Source organism: Erythrolamprus reginae, chromosome 1, assembly GCF_031021105.1.
Source record: "Erythrolamprus reginae isolate rEryReg1 chromosome 1, rEryReg1.hap1, whole genome shotgun sequence".
NCBI classification, from domain to species: Eukaryota; Metazoa; Chordata; class Lepidosauria; order Squamata; family Dipsadidae; genus Erythrolamprus; species Erythrolamprus reginae.
In genome coordinates, this window is record NC_091950.1 from 103,049,247 (window position 1) to 103,068,776 (window position 19,530).

The window sequence follows — 19,530 nt, forward strand, 5'->3', positions numbered from 1 at the left end:
AGCTGGGGTTTCCACCCTCCTTGAAAGTTTTCGGGGGAGGTGGCAGGCAGAGATGAATCCCCCCCACTCCCCCAGCCTCAGCGCCGCTGCCCGGCTGTCATCTTCTAAGAAGAGGAGGAGAAGGAACTGGGCGCCGGTGGTGGCGGAGGAAGGTGAACGCCGGGGAGCTGTTGGCCAGTCGGGAGGCTGGGAGAGAGGTAGGAGATGGGAGGAGGAGGAGGAGGAAGAGAAGGGAGGGTAGGTGTCAGGCTTGATCAAGCGACGATGGCCGGGAGCCACCGAAATTCCCTGCCCCTAGTTCTCTCTCATTTCAAAGGCTCCCAGCCATCGCCCACTTGATGGAGCCTGACACCTTCCCCCCAGCGCTTCACCTCCTGCCGGGCAAGAGGGCTCGGGAGGCAGTTTCTGCCGGCTGGCTATTTAGGATTCCAGCCCGCAGCTTCAAGTGGGAGGTGGGCGGGAGGAGGAGGCTGAGAGGGCTCTGACTCAGATTGAGCTTTTGTCCAGATCAAGCTGGACAAAAGTGTAAGTGTCTGATATCTGCGTGGAGCTCCTGGATTTGGGATTAGACCTCAAAGCCACCACCACCAGCCCCAGATAACCTCAGTGGTGGTGGCTACAGTAAAAGAAGACAAAAATGAACCGATCACGGGGAATAAAGGGGGTGCCCCCAGCTTGATCTTCACCTTCTTCTGTGAACTGGATCGAGCTGGAGGTGCCCCAAGAAGGCGGTCTTCTTGCTAGTCAGGCTGCGGGCCAGTTCCAGGTGCCACTTCTTCTCCCCTTCCAGCACCACTTCCAGCACCACTTCTTCCTGCTGGCCATGTTGGTCTGGATGACGGTGGGCTCCTTAGGCAGGCGACGCTGGAAGCAGCCCCGGGTGGTGGTGGAGTTGCAAGCCAGGGTGGCAATGTGGCTCATCTTGGCCCAGTCTTGGTGGCCCATCGGGTGGAGGTCGGCGGACGGGGCCCCCGCTGGGCATGCACCAGGTTCATCAGGCAGTTGATCTTGTTTCATGTCACCCGCTCAAGCTTCTCGTGGTGCTGCTTGGTGAACTGGTCCTCCATGGGCTCAGCCGAGTCCGGCACTTCCAAGAGCCAGTCGTGGGAGGGGTCGCCTCTGGCTCGGCGGTAACCCCAGCACCGACTCCATTCCTGGGTGGCTTTGTCCCAGACCAGTGTGCCGCGCTTCTTGTTGCACATTGGCCAGATGCCCTCGAGGCGTGCAAACTGCTCCCACTTGGTCAGTGGCTGAGGTTTGGGCAGCGGCTTCTCCCTGGACAGGCACATTGAAGGCTCAGGCAGGCGGGCCACCATGGGCCCCGCACTGGCTTCCAGCCACTCAGACGGCAGCACCCACAGCTGGCCCACCAGCAGCTGCGTGTTGTCCTGGGCCAAGGCCAGCAGCAGGTCACGGAGACTTCTTCCTGGACCGTGGCTTTATTTCCTCAACTCCCCTGTTTCGACCTCGGCCAGGAAGGAGTCTCTGTGATGTCAAAGCCCCACCTCCATAATCACCTCGTGGACCCCAAGCAAATGGGATTCCCTGCCTCCTTTTGCTTGCAGCACCATTCCCGAGGAGGGGAAATTTTGGGCTCGGAGGTGGCGCGGCCGTTCTCCCACTGTTGTGCTCATTGCCTAGGGCAGCCTTAGCTCACCCCAGCGCTCTTTGGAGCACAACCTCATGGAGACTCCTTCCTGGCCAGGGCTGAAACGGGGGAGTTGAGGAGGAAATAAAGCCATGGGCCAGGAAGTAGTCTCCGTTACATCAAAGTCCCGTCCCCGGAATCCCCTCATGGGTGGCAAGCAAATGGGATTCCACGCCTCCTTTTGCTTGCAGCGCCATTCCCGAGGCGGGGAAATTTTGGGCTCGGAGGTAGCGCGGCTATCCCCCACTGTTGCGCCCATTGCCCAGGACAGCCCATGGCCGCCTGTCTCCTTTTATTTCTTACGGAAAATGTGTGGCTGCAGCATCCTAGCCTTTTCCATATGAAATAAAAGGAGACAGGCGGCCGCGGGCTGCTTTGGCAGAAGACGGGAGGGGGGCAGAAGTGTTCGGGTTCAGTGAACTTACCCGAAATTGCCGCCAAGTTCATCCAAACCTGCCGAACCCAAACTTTGTTGGGTTTGCCCAACACTACTTGTGATGTCACAATAATGACACAGATCCAATTCAGTTGGTGCTGGTCTGTGGGTGCTGTCATCTTTTTCTTTTTTTAAGATTTTTTTTTTAGAATTTTGGGAAGGGAGGGTTTAACAGTTTTTCCCCCCTTCTGCACAATGCACATAAGCTGAGTTTTGAGCACAGTGCATGCAATCGCCATCTTGTTTTCAGCTTTTTTGAGGGGGGGATTTTTTATTCATTTCTTTGTGGGGGAATGTTTTCCTGGCTTTTTTCTTCTGCACATGTGCTGAAGCCGGGTTTCTGGCACTGTGCCTGTGGTTGCCATTGTGTTTTTAGCTTTTATTTTGGGAATTTGGCCATGTGGCATGAGAGGAAGTGAACTGGCAGCAATGTAAATTAGAACTCACCCCTGGAACAGACCCCATGATGGTTGGACTTGTTTGTGCAGCCCATTCTGTTATTCATTGTGAAGTTCAACTCATGTTCATCCAAATGCCTGAAAAAAGGCATAAATAGAATGGGATCAAGAGTTGTTGAAAAAGGAGGCTGAAAAACAAACACAGCTGATACAGAGAATTTTAGAATTATCCAGTAATTGGTTTACTTCTGTGAAAAAGGCTATCCATATCACAGTTTTATGAAAACATTTTTTCCCACTCAGACTGCTTGCTTGAGTTGAAATATTACACAACAACTAGAATTATTTCTATTTTCACCTTCACTGTGTCTAGTATTACTTGCCACCTCCAAGCTATCTTTATTGCTGATTCTACTGCTCCCAGATGTTTACTGTCAATTTTATGTGGTTGGGATTTGATGTGGAGTCTGTTTGGTAAGATATAATAGAGTTTTGGTAGAAATAGAAAGAATATAATAAAGTAGTAGTTTATATGTTGCAGATCCATGTAGGCTTGGTATGTCGTAGCTTTTTGTTATTGGTAGAAAATCCTTTCCAAATCCTTTCAGACTGTAGGGAAAGCAAGTGGAATGCTTGGCTGCATTGCTAGAGGTATAACAAGTAGGAAGAGGGAGATTATGATCCCACTGTATAAAGTGCTGGTGAGACCACATTTGGAATACTGTGTTCAGTTCTGGAGACCTCATCTACAAAAAGATATTGATAAAATTGAACGGGTCCAAAGATGTGCTACAAAAACGGTGGAAGGTCTTAGGCATAAAACTTATCATGAAAGACTTAATGAACACAATCTGTATAGTCTGGAGGACAGAAGGGAAAGGGGGGACATGATCGAAACATTTAAATATGTTAAAGGGTTAAATAAGATTCAGGAGAGAAGTATTTTTAATAGGAAAGTGAACACAAGAACAAGGGGGCACAATCTGAGGTTAGTTGGGGGAAAGATCAGAAGCAATGTGAGAAAATATTATTTTACTGAAAGAGTAATAGATGCTTGGAACAAACTTCCAGCAGACGTGGTTGGTAAATCCACAGTAACTGAATGTAAACATGCCTGGGATAAACATTTATCCATCCTAAGATAAAATACAAGAAATAGTATAAGGGCAGACTAGATGGACCATGAAGTCTTTTTCTGCCGTCAATCTTCTATGTTTCTACGTAAAGTGTCACTCATTGCTATTCCATCCATATTCCATGATGATGGTCAACAAATTCCAGTCTTTTCAACTTCTTCCTTCTAACTGAGATGGATACATACTTTGCTTAATCCTTCCTTCCTCCCCTTCCTCTTATGTTAGTTACTACTTGACCAACTTCTTGAATGCCAAATATTTATTTTAAAGTACTGTATTTTTATTGCCAGTCCAAGTGGTAAGAAGAGAAATGTTTCCAAATATGTTATACCTTAATCCATATCCACAACCTAGTAGGATCCATTTTATATATTCATTTATTTGCTTTGCAGTGTCTGTATATCACGTACCCTCAAAGGCAAAGGAGGATAAATATCAGCATAGAAGAATGGGGGGGGGGGGGGGGTTTGGTTGGTTGGTAGCAGAAGCTGCTTAACGTAAGCTGAAAATAGCTTTGGTTTTTTCTCTCTCATGATGATTAAAGACAAATAAGCTCTCTCCCCTATTGCATTTGAGTACCTTCATTCTGCCTAAAATCCCCTTGAGTATTAAACCCATTTCCCCTTGTTTTCTTGTCCTCCAGGAAAGGAAGAATAAAATAAAGAAAAAGACAGCAAAGATGGCTCTGAAGCAAACCATTTCAGGTTGCAAACTTCATGGGTTATATGACCTGAAGGCTACCAGCATATTTAATTAATTATTCTTGTAATTCTGAGTTTAAAATGAAGCTATTTTATAATGTTAAAAATGCCTACTGAGCCAGTGTGATATGCAATCAGTGGGAGATGTTGCAGCAACAATCAGTTATGGCTGTTCATTTTTGTTGCACTCAGTCTGAAGACAGGAAAATCCTAAATGTAGGAAGGTAAGAAAAAGATTGCACATGTTTAGATTCAACCTCTTTCACTGAGTGGAATACTCTATTTGCTTTAATTGCTATTCACCAAGGTTGGAGATAGTTAGTTCTCTAGTCTGATATTACTTGAAAAATATATTGTTCTGCATGTTCATTACGAAATACGATACCAAAGGTAAGAAGATACATAGTTGGGGGTGAAACGCTCCTGGTTCACTCGTGCCTGTGAGTCATCAGAGAGCCAGATGTGAAGGGAGTGTGAGACTCCACCCAACTGCCCGGAAGCCAACAAAACATTCTGTGCATGAGCAGAGGGTAAAAGAACCCAAATGGCAGCATATGGGCTGGGAGAGGAGCCTCATGCTCTCTTCATGACTGGCTCTCTGATAACCCACAGGCACAAGCGAACCTATAGCACAGCCCTGATCCATAAATAATATCCTTCAGGGAGGATCTATGCCTAAACTCTCTATTGTTTCATTGCCAATACTAAATTTATTTATTTGTCAAACAAGTATAGGATAGTAGTAGTAGTTTATTTATTTATTTATTTATTTGTTTGTTTGTTTGTTTGTTTGTATGTCGCCCTTCTCCATAGACTCAGGGCGGCTCACAACAACGATAGAAAACAGTTCATAACAAATCTAATAATTTAACGATTAAAAAAGAAAACATTAAAATCCCCATTATTAAAGCAGACATACACACCGACATACCATACTTAAATTGTATAGGTCTGGGGGAGATGTCTCAGTCCCCCCATGCCTGATGGCAAAGGCGGGTTTTAAGGAGTTTACGAAAGGCAGGGAGGGTGGGGGCAGTTCTTATCTCTGGGGGGAGCTGGTTCCAGAGAGTCGGGGCCACCACAGAGGAGGCTCTTCCCCTGGGGCCCGCCAAATGACATTGTTTAGTCAATGGGACTCGGAGAAGGCCAACTCTGTGGGATTCGTGTCGCTGGGATTCGTGCGGCAGAAGGCGGTCCCAGAGGTATTCTGGTCCGATGCCATGAAGGGCTTTATAGGTCATAACCAACACTTTGAATTGTGACCAGAAATTGATCGGCAACCAATGCAGACTGCGGAGTGTTGGTGTAACATGGGCATACCTAGGGCAGCCCATGATTGCTCTCGCAGCTGCATTCTGCATGATCTGAAGTTTCCGAACACTTTTCAAAGGTAGCCCCATGTAGAGAGCATTACAGTAGTCGAATCTCGAGGTGATGAGGGCATGAGTGACTATGAGCAGTGAGTCCCGGTCTAGGTAGGGCCGCAACTGGTGCACCAGTCGAACCTGGGCAAACGTCCCCTTCGCCACAGCTGAAAGGTGGTTCTCTAATGTGAGCTGTGGATCGAGGAGGATGCCCAAGTTTGGGACCCTTTCTGAGGGGGTAAATAATCCCCCCCAGGGTTATGGACGGACAGATGGAGTTGTCCCTGGGAGGTAGAACCCACAGCCACTCCGTCTTATCCGGGTTGAGTTTGAGTCTGTTGACACCCATCCAGACCCTAACAGCCTCCAGGCATCGGCACATCACTTCCACTGCTTCGTTTGCATAAACATAAGTGAAAAGTAATTATAAAATAGGACAATAGGACAGTAGGACAGGGACGGTAGGCACGGTAATGCGCTTATGCACACCCCTTACAGACCTCTTAGAAATGGGGACAGGTAGACTGTAGACATGCCCCCATGCATGTGCAACCTCCCCCAGTACTGCCCATGCACATGCCCACAATTCCCTCCCCCCTGTCCCTGTGCATGCATATGGCCTCACTGAAGCCTATGACAGTGAAAAAACAGCCAAACAGGTGAACCGGAAGTTTGGAAAAACAGACTTCCGTTTTGCCCATTGTGCTGGTTTTTTTTGCATTCTGGAGTCTTTAGAGAAGCTTCCTGAAGACCCAGAGTCTGAAAAACAGCACAACCAGCAATCTTTTTCCAAACTTCCGCTTTGCCCATTGGGTGGGGTTTTTGCATTCTGGCATAACCTGAAGCTTCTGGAAAGCAAAATGGTCTTCCCCAAGGCTGAAAATTAGCTGGCCAGGGAATGCATGTGTGCTGGACCTGACATAGAGCAACGCCTCATGTGCTGTCCAATATGGTTCCACTTGCCGCCTGTGACATGTATGCCATAGGTTTGCCATCACAGTTTTATTTGATTATGGAACTCATTCTCTGGAGAAATATGGGAGGCTCCTATGCCACTGAGTTTTATATAGCAATTCACAACATAATTGATCACCCAGCATAAACACTTTTATGTACTTTAGCAGGGGTGGGTTCCTGCCGGTTTCGAACACATTACCCAAACCAGTAACAACCCACTGGTGATGTCACAATGGCATCACAGATTAGTGCCAGCGATGGGTTAGGTCCCACAGAGTTGGCTTTCTCCGGGTCCCGTCGACTAAACAATATCATTTGGCGGAACCCAGGGGAAGAGCCTTCTCTGTGGCGGCTCCGACTATCTGGAATCAACTCCTCCTGGAGATTAGAATTGCCCCCACCCTCCTTGCCTTTCGTAAATTTCTTAAAACCCACCTCTGCCGTCAGGCATGGGGGAATTGAGACCTCTTCCCCGGGCCTATACAGTTTATGCATGGTATGTTTGTGTGTATGTTTTTTGCTTTTTAATACAGGTTTTTAGTGATTTTAAATTATTAAATTTGTTGTACATTGTTTTATTGTTGTTGTGAGGCGCCCCGAGTCTACGGAGAGGGACGGCATACAAATCTAAATAATAATAATAATAATAATAATAATAATAATAATAATAATAATAAGACTTTTGCAAGTGAAGCAGACAGTAGAAGAAGAGAAACATGCATTAGCTGACTATGTGAAGGGGAGCAAAGAGTCAGCATTGATGGAGGTCAACAATAGGAAGCTTCTCAAGGTGAAGCAAACTAAGGACCAGTACAGAAAAAATGTAACTCAATGTCATATGGACAGTTGGCGGAACAAAGCATTGCATGGACAGTTCTTGGAGAAGATTGAAGGCAAAGTGGATAAAGAAAAGACCTGCTCATGGCTTACAAGTGGAACACTCAAAAAGGAGACAGAAAGACTAATACTTGCGGCACAAGAACAGGCCATTAGAACAAATGCTGTCAAAGCCAGAATTGAAAAATCAACAGATGATCCAAAGTGCAGACTCTGTAAAGAAACCGATGAAACAATCGATCACATACTCAGCTGCTGCAAAAAGATCGCACAGACTGACTACAAGCATAGACATGATGCTGTGGCACAGATGATCCACTGGAACTTGTGCCGGAACTACCATTTACCAGTGGCAAAGAACTGGTGGGATCATAAGCCCAAAAAAGTGGTCGAAAGTGAGCAAGCAAAACTACTGTGGGACTTCCAACTTCAGACTGACCGAATTCTGAAGCATAACACACCAGACATTGTGATCGTGGAGAAAAAGAAAGTATGGATCATTGACATCGCAATCCCAGGAGACAGCAGAATTGAGGAGAAGCAGTTAGAGAAATTAGTGAAATACGAAGATCTAAAAATCGAGCTGCAACGACTCTGGCATAAGCCAGTGAAAGAGGTCCCAGTGGTACTTGGCACGCTGGGCGCAGTGCCAAAGGATCTCAGCAGACATTTGAAAACCATCAGAATTGACAAAATCTCCATCTGTCAATTGCAAAAGGCCGCTTTACTGGGATCGGCAAACATAATTCGCCGCTACATCACACAGTCCTAGGTGCTTGGGAAGCACCCGACTGGTGATGTAATACGAAATTTATTTATTATTTAGATTTGTATGCCGCCCCTCTCCGCAGAAATCCAGCATAGTGATCTCGTTTGCTGTGTTATATTGAAATAATAATAATAATAATAATAATAATAATAATAATAATAATAATAATAATACTGAGCATGTGCAGAAACAGAATTGCATTAGGGGACATGCGTGTGTGTGCAGGCATAGCAGACACGTGTGTGTGCCTAATGTGGCAATGCAAACTGGTGGCAAAAGTAAATGGAACCCACCCCTGTACTTTATGTACACTACCATTTATTAGTCCTGGCAGCAACACTTTACATTGTTATCCCATTTTTATAGTCCACATTATAATACTACTATTTTGTGTCTAGTCCTTTTTAAAATTTAAAACTTTGTTCTGCATGTCATTGTGGATTAATTTAGGAGGGAAAGAAGGATATAAATATATTTATAACCATGGCTACTTCCTGCACCTATGTAATTTATTTCATGTGGCATTTTGCCCTGTTTCACTTTGCCAGCTCTCCCAGCAGAGAAGTGGTCTGCACATGATCTCGGGAGGGCCCCAAAGCAACTGTGCTGAATGAAATGCCTCAGCAAATGATCTTCACAGCTCAACTAATCTCAATGAAACTTGTAACAGAATAAAAGTAAATCGAGCCATTTTCGCTTACTCGTTCTTCCATCAAATAGCCTCTGGCAAGGAATTGTTATTAAAAGTGTTAACCTATGGCAGTTATTTAGCCAAGACTTTAAAGATGATTGTTACTGAAATGAAGGCATTTTGCAGGTGTTCAGTCTGGACTGTGTGTTTTTTTTTTTTTTTGCTACATTATAATTCCATTGCATTTTGTTTTATTATTTCTCTAGCTATAAACTTTGTGGCTTTTTTTTTGTTTTTATTTGATTCTGTATTTGATTTTCCTTTAATAACATTATTTCTTTCCTATTAAGAGAAAGCTTACTTCCAATGAGGGGGAATCTACACCGTTTGATGACTTGCCCTTAGAAATTGTGGGTTTCCATCATTGAAAGTTTTTAAGAAGAAATTGGATCTATCTGGTATGGGGTCTCCTACTTCAGCAGGGTTGGACCTCCAAAACCCTTTACAACTCTGTTATTCTGTTAATGCCGCTTAATGCAAAATACCTAGAGTTTCAGGTATATTTCCACATAGGCACTAATGTCCAGTGTTATATCTGATAAAGAAGCGAGAAAAGAGAGGCTCAGCTCGGAAACAATTCAACTCCTTTTATTGAGACTTCTAAGGTGATTTTCTGTTGTTATCTCATTGTTGCGACCAGTGTTCCCTCTAATTTTTTTTTTGGGGGGGGCGGAAAAGTATAGTGTCTGAGCAGCAGTCCCTTTGGGACTGGGCGGCACAGAAATAATAAATAAATAAATAAATAAATAAATAAATAAATAAATAAATAAATAAATAAATAAATAAATAAATAAATAAATAAATAAATAAATAAATAAATAAATAAATAAATAAACAAACAAACAAACAAACAAACAAACAAACAAACAAACAAACAAAAAAACCCACCCTGTTTTGCCTCAGAGAATTTCAAAATAAAATACTGTACTGTGTGTCTATAACAGTGAGCTCATAATAGGGCAACTCTATCAATATCAAAATGCCACTTAAATAGTTGAGCTAGTTTCAAACTAGATTTTGATTTTCTTTCTCTCTTCCTTACTCCCATTCTTTTTCTTTCTCTTTTCCTTCCTCTCTTTTTTCTATCTGTTTCTCTCTCTTCCTCTCTCTCTCCTTCCCTCTCACTCTTTCTGGGCAGGTTTGGAAAACTCTGAGTTGATGATGATTTTTAAGTGAGCGATTGCTCACTGCTCAGCTTAGAGGGAACTATGGTTGCGACCTCTCCTCACCTTGGGAAAAAATGTTTTTTTCCTCAGTGCAATGACTTTCTTTCTGAGTTGCCAGCATCTCATCCTTGTTGCCAATGTTATATCTAATGAGGCAAGAAATGACTGAGGCGAGGCTCAGAAACAATTCAACTGATTTTATTGAGACTTCGGCCCCAGCTAACAAAGTGACTGGCTCCTAGCTAACTGAGGGAGCAAGCAAGCAACAACCGAGGTAACAGCTCTTATATAGTGCCAGCTGTCAATGGTTAAACCAATCCCATGCCAGCAATCTCCTGCTTTTGCTGGAGCCGGCATACAGCCAATCAGCAGGCATCTCCATGGTCACATGGTTGCACTGGATGCGACACCCAGAGCTAGCTGGCTTTGGCAGATTAATCTAATGTAACAAAGCCTGCACAAATCAGCAGTCTTCCTACTTAGAATATTTCTAAAGCTACATAACCATATTGTAAGGTCCGATGATATGCTTAAACTAACATTGAGCCAAATGGAAAGCAGATGCTTGAGAAGAATCAGCCTTTACCTATGCTACCTATGTCGCCAGGCATGGGATAATTGATGCATTCCCTTATTAACTAGTAAGATTTATGTGTGGTATAACTGAGTAGTACTTACTGTTCTAAAATAATAATGGGCTTTAGCTTCAGTTTTTTAATTATTCAATTTGTACTAAATTGTTTATTGCTGTTGTGAGCCACCTCGAGTCTTCAGAAAGGGGCGGCATACAAATCTAATAAATTATTATTATTATTATTATTATTATTATTATTATTATTATTATTATTTAATTTGCACAAAGCAAAGGCTGGGTAACCATTCCCAACATATACAAGCAGTGTTCCCTCTAAGTTTTTTTCGGTGTGACCAAAAAAGTATAACGTCTGAGTGGCACATTTCCATGCCTGGGCATGGATCGGTTAGAAACAAAAGGGGATCACGTGACCTCAGGACACACAGCAACGGTCATAAAAATGAAACGGCAGCAAAGTTTTGATCCTGTGATCATCGGGCTGCTGCAAAGGTCCTAAGTATGAAAAAGGGGCATAAGTCACTTTTTTCAGGGCCGTTGTGACTTTGAACGGTCAGTAAATGAACCTCTAGATGTTTTCTGTGGAGCTTCAAAATGGACTCCTGATCTGCTGATCTGCTTCTAAAAGAGTGCACTGGTCAGACAGATAATCCTCAACTTCTGTTCTGACCCCAATGGAGGCCAACATTTCTATCTCCTGAGTAAGATGGTTATTAAGTGAGTTCTGCCTCACTTTACCACCTTTCTTGCCACAGTTGTTAAGTGAATCCCTGCAGCTGCTTGTCAGAAGATCCCAAAAGATGTTCACATAACCCTGGGACATGGCCACCATCATAACTAACTTGTCAAGTGTCCAAAGTTTGATCAAATAATCCCTTTATTTTTTTAACAAAATCCTTTCTTCTTAGAAGGAAGAATAGAAAGAATAAAATGGAAAAGGGGATTAAAAGGGGATACAAAAAAAGAAAAAAGAAAAGGGTTTGGTTCAAAGTTCTGCTCAGATTGAAGAAATTGGAGTTTGAGAAGGGTTGATTAAGCTTGGAGTATTGTTTTGTTTGCTCTTTTTTAAACTTCAATTATTTTTTCTATTTATATATATGAATTTAGGAATTGCTGATCTGTTTCAATAAATTTAGAAGCATTGATTATAATAAGATATGCAGTAGGTGATCCTTATTTGGATTAATGCATAAATGAAATTGAATTTAGCACTTTGGCATACTGGTTAATAAGTTAGAAATATAATTGGTATTGTACTTTTTGAAGGAACATTAAGGAGGGAATTTAACTAAAAGAAAATGTATGTAACTGGATGACAAAAATAGAAAAAAAAACTTTTGCAACTTTTGGGATAATTGATATTAGTTACTAAGAAAATACTGCATTTTATTCATGGAAAATTAGATAGTACACTGTATTGTTTGAATGTATGTTGAGAGAAATATTTAAAAAAAATTACCACCCCCCAAAAGTCCTTCCAACCTCTTTCCCTCCATTCATTTCATTCTTCCTCCTTCCTCCCTCCATTTCTCCTTCCTTCCTTCCTTCCTTCCTTCCTTCCTCTCCACTTCTCTCTTTCCCTCCCTCTCTTTCCCTTTTCTTTCTTTCTCTCTCTTTTCCCTCTCTCTCATTCTCTCCTTCCAGGTCTCTCTCATTCCTGCGTCCTCTCCTTCTCTCCCCCCCTTCACTCTCTCATTTGTTGGACAATAAAGAAATAAATGAAGGATCGTCCCGGAGCAGATTCCATTGACTCCAAAATGGGGAAGGGGGCGACCCGGCCGTGTTGGAGGGAAACGGGGTGGGGAAGAGATGTGCTGCCAGGCACTTGGCTCCAGCCCCTCCTGCCTTTTCATCCTCTCTCTCCAAAGCTTCGCCCTCCCTCTCCAACCCCCACCCCCCTCTCCGAAGTTTCACAACTCCTCCCATTGTCTCAGCACTCACAATAGACAGCTGACATCTCTTTTGACTGCCGGATTCCCCATTTCAAAATGCGAGGGGGGGGATCTTCCAGGCCCTACTTTAAACCCCCTCAAAAGGCTTTTGAGACTCTTTCACAGTGGTCGAGTGGTTGCTGTCAGCGCAGGGGCCTCCTGACATCAAGCCTGCTTTGCTGGCCGTCGCAGGGCTTGATGTCAGGGGGCCCCTGCTGCCCTGACCACCGTGCTCGTCTTGTGCTTACAAACCCCTTGCCTCCACCGCTTCCTCTTCCACCGCCCCGCTGCCTGAGCCCATTTACAAGGGGCTGGTGGAAGACCCGATGTTGCTTTTGCTAAAGATAGGCAAAAAAAAGAGCAAAAGCAACATCAGATCTTCCACCAGCCCCTTGTAAATGGGCTCAGGCAGCAGGGCGGTGGAAGAGGAGGCAGTGTAGGCAAGGGGCTTGCACCCGCCCCTTCCCCATGGCACAGGGGCCCGCTGATGTCAAGACCTCCCAGGGAAGCAGTGCACAGTGACAGAGCTGGAGAAGCGGGGTGGGGCTTAGAGCCCACGGGGTGCCAGCTCCATTGCGCTGGCATGGAAAACTCTGGGCTGAGCTTGGTTTTTGCCTGCACCCAGCGCGCTGCGCACATTAGAGGGAACATTGTATACAAGAGAAGCATGTAAAGAAAGGCCACACTTTGGAGAAGGTATGGCAGTCTTTTATGCCTTCTGAATGCCCAATTCTGGGCCCTGGCCCATGCCTTCCTTGTATCCCTGCACTGGCTGTGCAGAAAGGAACAGGGGGATGAGTGGGGGAATGAGTGCTTAATAATGGAGAGACTGGGTGCTTAGCAACTCTGATTCTTAAGATATCCACCAGGCACAGAATTGTACAAAAAAAAAAATCAAGATAGCAGAAGTGAGATCGCTGGTAAGAGAAAATGGCTGAGGCAATTCCAATTCTTAGCAAAGCAATTATTACAGAAGCAAAACTGCAAGTTATTATTATGGCCCAGTAACTTTACCTATTCTACTATTATTATATCCATATTCCTATTCCCCTTCAATATCATCTAGCTCTATATCTACTAACAAATATTATTTCTCAGCTTGTGGAAAAGAATATCTCTAGTGTTCCCTATTTCCCTGAGCATCTAAAATAAGGAAAAGGCATTATTTGAAGCTTGCCTCTGATGTTAATCCATATGCCTTGAAAGATCGAGTATATAGTCCCAGATTACATTTTCAACAAGGAATGAACTGAGACAAACTCTGACAACTAATATTAACGGGACCTAGTACTTTTTCATCTGTCAATGACCTTTAAAAAAGAATTGTAGTTATTCCCTTATAATATTTTCTCATTTATTACCTGTCTCTTTGTTGAATTCCAAAACCTTTATGTAACAGAAATATAGATGCTTGCCTTCAAAACACAGAAATATGATTTGATTATTATAATGGCTTTAGGCCTTCAAAACTAATTCATTTTTTCTCTCATTATGAAAGGACTTTTTTTTTTTTTGGAAGATGATGGTGATTCCTCAATGAAGCAGTTCACTGGAGACAGACGAGCTTATATCTTGCAGCAAAAATGTCATAAAGAAGTAGTTTCTCAGATCTGGCAGAAGTTCATTAAAGTGATTATGTGTGTTCTGGGATAGCGATCTGAATAATTATTGTTGGTGAAGCTTTGTATTCTAAATAACATGATAGCTACTGAAATGAATAAAATCTGAATTATTTGCTGTTTCTTACTGTTGAGTTTAAAACCCTTTTTAAAATGTAGTTGCTTTTTAAGCCACTCTTCTTTCTTAGTTATTTGAATACCTAGATATTTTATTCTCCTTTTTGCTAATTGTATCCCTCCTTTCTCTGCTATTCTTTTTTTGCTATGTCAAACTCATGTTCATTAACATTATCTCTGATTTATTCAAATGTATTTCCATTCCTGAAACTGCCTCAAAATCTTTCAAAATTGTTTTAAGTTCATATAATGTATCCAGCGGATTTTCTGTGACTAGTGAGATATCATCTGCATACAAATTTATTTTTAATTCTTCATTTCCTATTTTATAACCCTGTATTCTTGCATTATTCCTAATTCTATCTGCTAGACTTTCAATACCAATTAGAAATATCCTTGGCGAAAGAGGACTACCTTGATGGGTACCTCTTTGTAGCTCTACTCTTTTTGATAACCTATTATTAACTCTAATTCTTGCCCCCGCACCTGGGTACAGCCTTTGAATTTTTTCTATATGTGATTTATTAATTCCATATTTTTCCATTACAGTATATAGATATGTATGATCTATTGAATCAAAGGCTTTATATACATCCAATTTAATTATACCCCACTTTTTCTGTTACTTTCTAGCCATTGTATTTAATATATTTCTAATTGGGTGTGTAATCTGCCTCCCCTTTATGAAACCATACTGGTCCCTATCAATTATTTTAGGTAAGATACTTTAGGTATAGTTACTCCTAATAGTCAATTTAAAAACGCCACAATTGAAACAGAATAAAAAATAAATCGGGCATGCCACAACTGTTCTTCTGAGTGCTGTTGTTAACTGTGCATGAACATTCATGCAATGGTGTTCACACTTAATACTTTATTGTTGGGCATGTACAAGCCTCACCTCTCTGTGCTGATCTTGCAGAGTGTGCCTTTCTCTGTCAATCTCACAAACACAGGCTCCCCATTATGAAGCGACAGTGCTTCTTATTCTGAACAAGTAATGAACATTACTTTCCTGAGATCTTTTGTGTATTTGCTGTCATGCACTAAAGAAAAGATAAAGATCAATCAGTGCTTGCTAGAAAAAAGGTACTTGAAGATGAGCTAAACTGATGATCTATTGAAGTAGCATCCATACAGAAAAATAAAAATGGAAACATAGTCCAGTTGCCTTTTCAAAAAAAAAACACCTTTCAGACAACCCTGACCTGGATGACTGAAAATCTTTCATAGACATTTAGTCATTTGTAAGAACATTTGTGTGATTAGACCATATTAATCAATAATTCAAATTAAATTGCACCATAAACATGGAGACTATACCATCCTCTTTTGTATTCTACAAGTTCCCAACTCTCATATTTATATATTTCACCTAGTAGTTCCTGCAGGTGTATAGCTTTGCATTTCCTCTTGCTACAGTTAACATCAACAAGGTAAATGATCTTCCACATTTATTAAGACATAAACTCTGCAGGTGAGATTTATAACATAGACATTTAAATGAATGATAGCATTCTTATTATGTTGGGAATGCGGATTAAATAAAAAAGGAAAAGACAAATCCCGACTGAAGAAGGATTTGAATCAAATGGAATCTCTCATTGAGAAGTAATTTCAATAGATTAGAAGTAAATTGACTGACCATAAATGACCAACCCAAAAGCTTCCAATGAAGGGCATTATTTTCTCTACAATGTTAAATCCATTAGGTTAAAAAAAATACTTTACTAAGTTCCCTAAATTGCCATTTCAGGCAAAATGAAACCTCAGTAACTCAGGTTGTGATTGACTCATCTTCTGCAGCATCCTTCTCATTCTTCACTGCTTTTAATGACCAAAACAACTTTTCAATTCTCACCTTCTCTTGCCAAAATTTCTCAAGAATGTTATAATTATTCCCTTTCATTATTTATGAGAAAGTTTTTGCTTATTGTTTTCAATAATTTTTTTTAACATTTCAAAGCAAAGTACTTTCCATCACTTTGTAGAGAATAAATTAGAAGTATTCACTAGCAATTTTGGAATGCTAATACATTATATTTTAATTACATTCTGTAATTGTTGGAATGATCATTTGATGATCTGGGGGGCCCACAGCATCAGGAGTCACCTATGATAAAATGGACTAGCCAAAGCCAAACTGGTCCTTGTGATCCAATTGTGAGTATGAAATGCATGATCCGTTAAGGAGTAAATGATTTGGTTTTTCTTTCTTTCTTGATTTACTTTTGGATTGAACAATTCAAGAGTTTTCTAGACTTTTTATCATTTAGTGGGTGGTTCTTTGTTAGATATACAGTAGTATAGAATTCCATGTACCAAAGAGGTTTCTGTCAAAAGTGCCTCTCCTTAATTTAAATATGGAAAAAAATTACAAGGAACATAGTAATAAATACATTTTTAGCAGTCTAACTTCTTCAGCTACATTACTTTCTTTCCTTCTGAAAATTGATCCTAAAAGTCTAAGTCTCTGGCTAATTTCTATTATGAAGGGACCTTGGAGGTCTTCTAGTCCAACCCCTTTTTAGGCAGGAAACCCTACACTACTTCAGACAGATGGTTATCCAACATCTTCTTAAAAACTTCCAGTGTTGGAGCATTCACAACTTTTGGAGGCAAGGTATTCTACTGATTGATTGTTCTAAATGTCAGGAAATTTCTCCTAAGTTCTAAATTACTTCTCTCCTTGTTTAGTTTTTTTCCATTGCTTCTCGTTCTACCCTCAGGTGCTTTGGAGAATAGGTTGAGTCCTTTTTCCTTGTGGCAACCCCTGAGATATTGATCTGCTATCATGTCTCCCCTGCTCCTTCTTTACATTAAACTAACCATGCCCAGTTTCTGCAATCATTCTTCATATGTTTTAGCCTCCAGTCCCATAATAATCTTTGTTACTCTTCTCTGCACTTTTTCTAGAGTCTCATCATCCTTTTTGCACTGTGGCGACCAAAACTGAATGCAGTATTCCAAATGTCACCTTACCAAGGTCTTATAAAATGGTATCAACATCTCACATGATCTTGATTCTATCCCTCTGTTAATGCAGCCTAGAACTGTGTTGGCTTTTTTGGCATCTGCTTCACACTGATGGCTCCTATTAAGTGGTCGTCCATCAGGACTCCAAGATCCCTGTCACAGTTACTACTGTTGAGCAATGCACCACATATACTGTACCTGTGCATTTTGTTTTTCTTGCCTAAGTGTAGAACCTTACTTTTTTCACCATTGAATTTCATTTTGTTAGATAGCGCCCGTTATTCAAGATTGTCAAGATCCTTCTGTATTTTGTGCCTCTCTTCTGGAGTGTTGGCTATTCCTGCCAGTTTGGTGTCATCTGCAAATTTGATAGGTTCCCAATCTATCCCCTTGTACAAGTCTTTGATGAAGATATTGAAGAATACTAAAACAGAGTCTTGGGGTACTCCACTGTATACATTCCTCCATGTATATTTTATTTATTTATTTATTTATTGTTTGTTTGTTTGTTTGTTTATCAAACATGTACAAGATAACAAGTATAGATAGCAACATATGCATGAACAAAGGAAATAAATACAGATAAATGGGGACAGGAAGCCAGGGACGATGGCACACTGGTGCGCTTATGCACACCCTCTTAAGAATGAGGTGAAGTCCATGGTAGACATATAGCTGTGTCATAAATGGAAGTGGAACAAATTGGACTTTAAAGATTTGTCTTTGTTAGCTATATATCTCAGATTTTCCCATCACTCTATATTTTGCCTGGCCAATTTAATAGTAGGAGTTGGAAATGAAGAAGTGTGTGTGTGTGTGTGTGTGTGTGTGTGTGTGTGTGTGTGTGTGTAATGAGCCCAAACAATTACATTTTAACTAATATTCTTGAATAGTTTGTGAGTCTGTGGTGAGCATTTCCAACTTTGGCAAGTATGTAGTCCAAGTAGTGAAAACTCCATTTGTTTTAGACAATTCTTTATATTGAAGAAGAATACAGTATATTGTTTTGGCACATGTAAAACCTCTCAATCTTCACCCAAAAATTGTTCAATAAAGAATAATTCTGAATATGTTGCTATACCTCTGTTTAGCATCATTCTCATTAACATTCTCTCCCTGGAAAGCATAAGAAGAAGAGAGCAGCAGCCTGAAGCAACAGGTCTTTTTTTCTTGGTTAAAAAAGAAAAGAAAGAAAACTACCTTAGGCCACCTTGCTGAATATTTAATAAATTCCTCTGAAATAGTGTGATCACTCCAACATATCAATACTCCAAAAAAGGCTTTGTCCTCACCAATCCAAACACAATTCTTTTAAAAAAAGAGTAAGAGACAGCCCAATCTAACTATTTATTTATTTATTTATTTATTTATTTTATTTATTTATTTATTTATTTATTTATTTATTCATTCATTCATTCATTTATTTGAGTTGAAAGGGACCTTGCAGGTCATCACGTGCAACCTTCTACTCAAGCAGGAAACCCTACACCACCCCAACCAGATTGCAGTCAATTTCCTTTTGAATGTGTCGAGTGATGGGGAATTCACAACCTTTGCTGGCAGACCATTCCAGCGGTTGATCACTCTCACTGTCAGAAAGTTCTTCCTTATTTCCAGGTTGAATCTCTCTTTGGTCAGTTCCATCCATTGCTCCTGGTCTGGCCCTCTGGTGCCTTGGAAAATAGTGTGACCCCCTCCTCTCTGTGGCAACCCCTCAAATATCTGTATACTGCTATCATATCTCCTCTGGTCCTCCTTTTTACTTGATTATCCACGCCCAGTTCCAGCAACCTCTCTTCATATGTCTTGGTTTCCATTCACCTTATCATTCTGGTTGCTCTTTTTTATAGTTTCTCTAGTTTCAATGTCCTTTTTGTAGTGGGGAGACCAAAATTGAATGAAGTACTCTAGGTGTGGTCTGACTAGGGCATTATAGAGTGGTGTTAATCTTAGTCTTGGACTGTATCTCCCTGTTGATGCAGTTTAAGATTGTGTTGGTTTAGATTCAACATGTTCTTCAGCCATTAATGTTTATGTTAGTGGCCCATTTAAGTATTTATGTCAATTTATACGTAGACTGATCTATCTGAAAATTTTGTTCTGAGAAACTGTTATTGAAATTATATTCGTGTAAGGTAGGAAATAAAATATGGGTAATAACATAGCCTTATTCATTCTTCTATGATCTGGAA

The 19,530-nt window shown here is 41.4% G+C and overlaps 1 pseudogene; it reads right to left on the reverse strand.

Moving 5' to 3' along the window:
* Positions 1 to 682: 682 nt before the first annotated feature.
* Positions 683 to 18,986, reverse strand: LOC139162364 (ribosome biogenesis regulatory protein homolog; annotated as a pseudogene).
* Between the last annotated feature and the right edge of the window lie 544 nt (positions 18,987 to 19,530).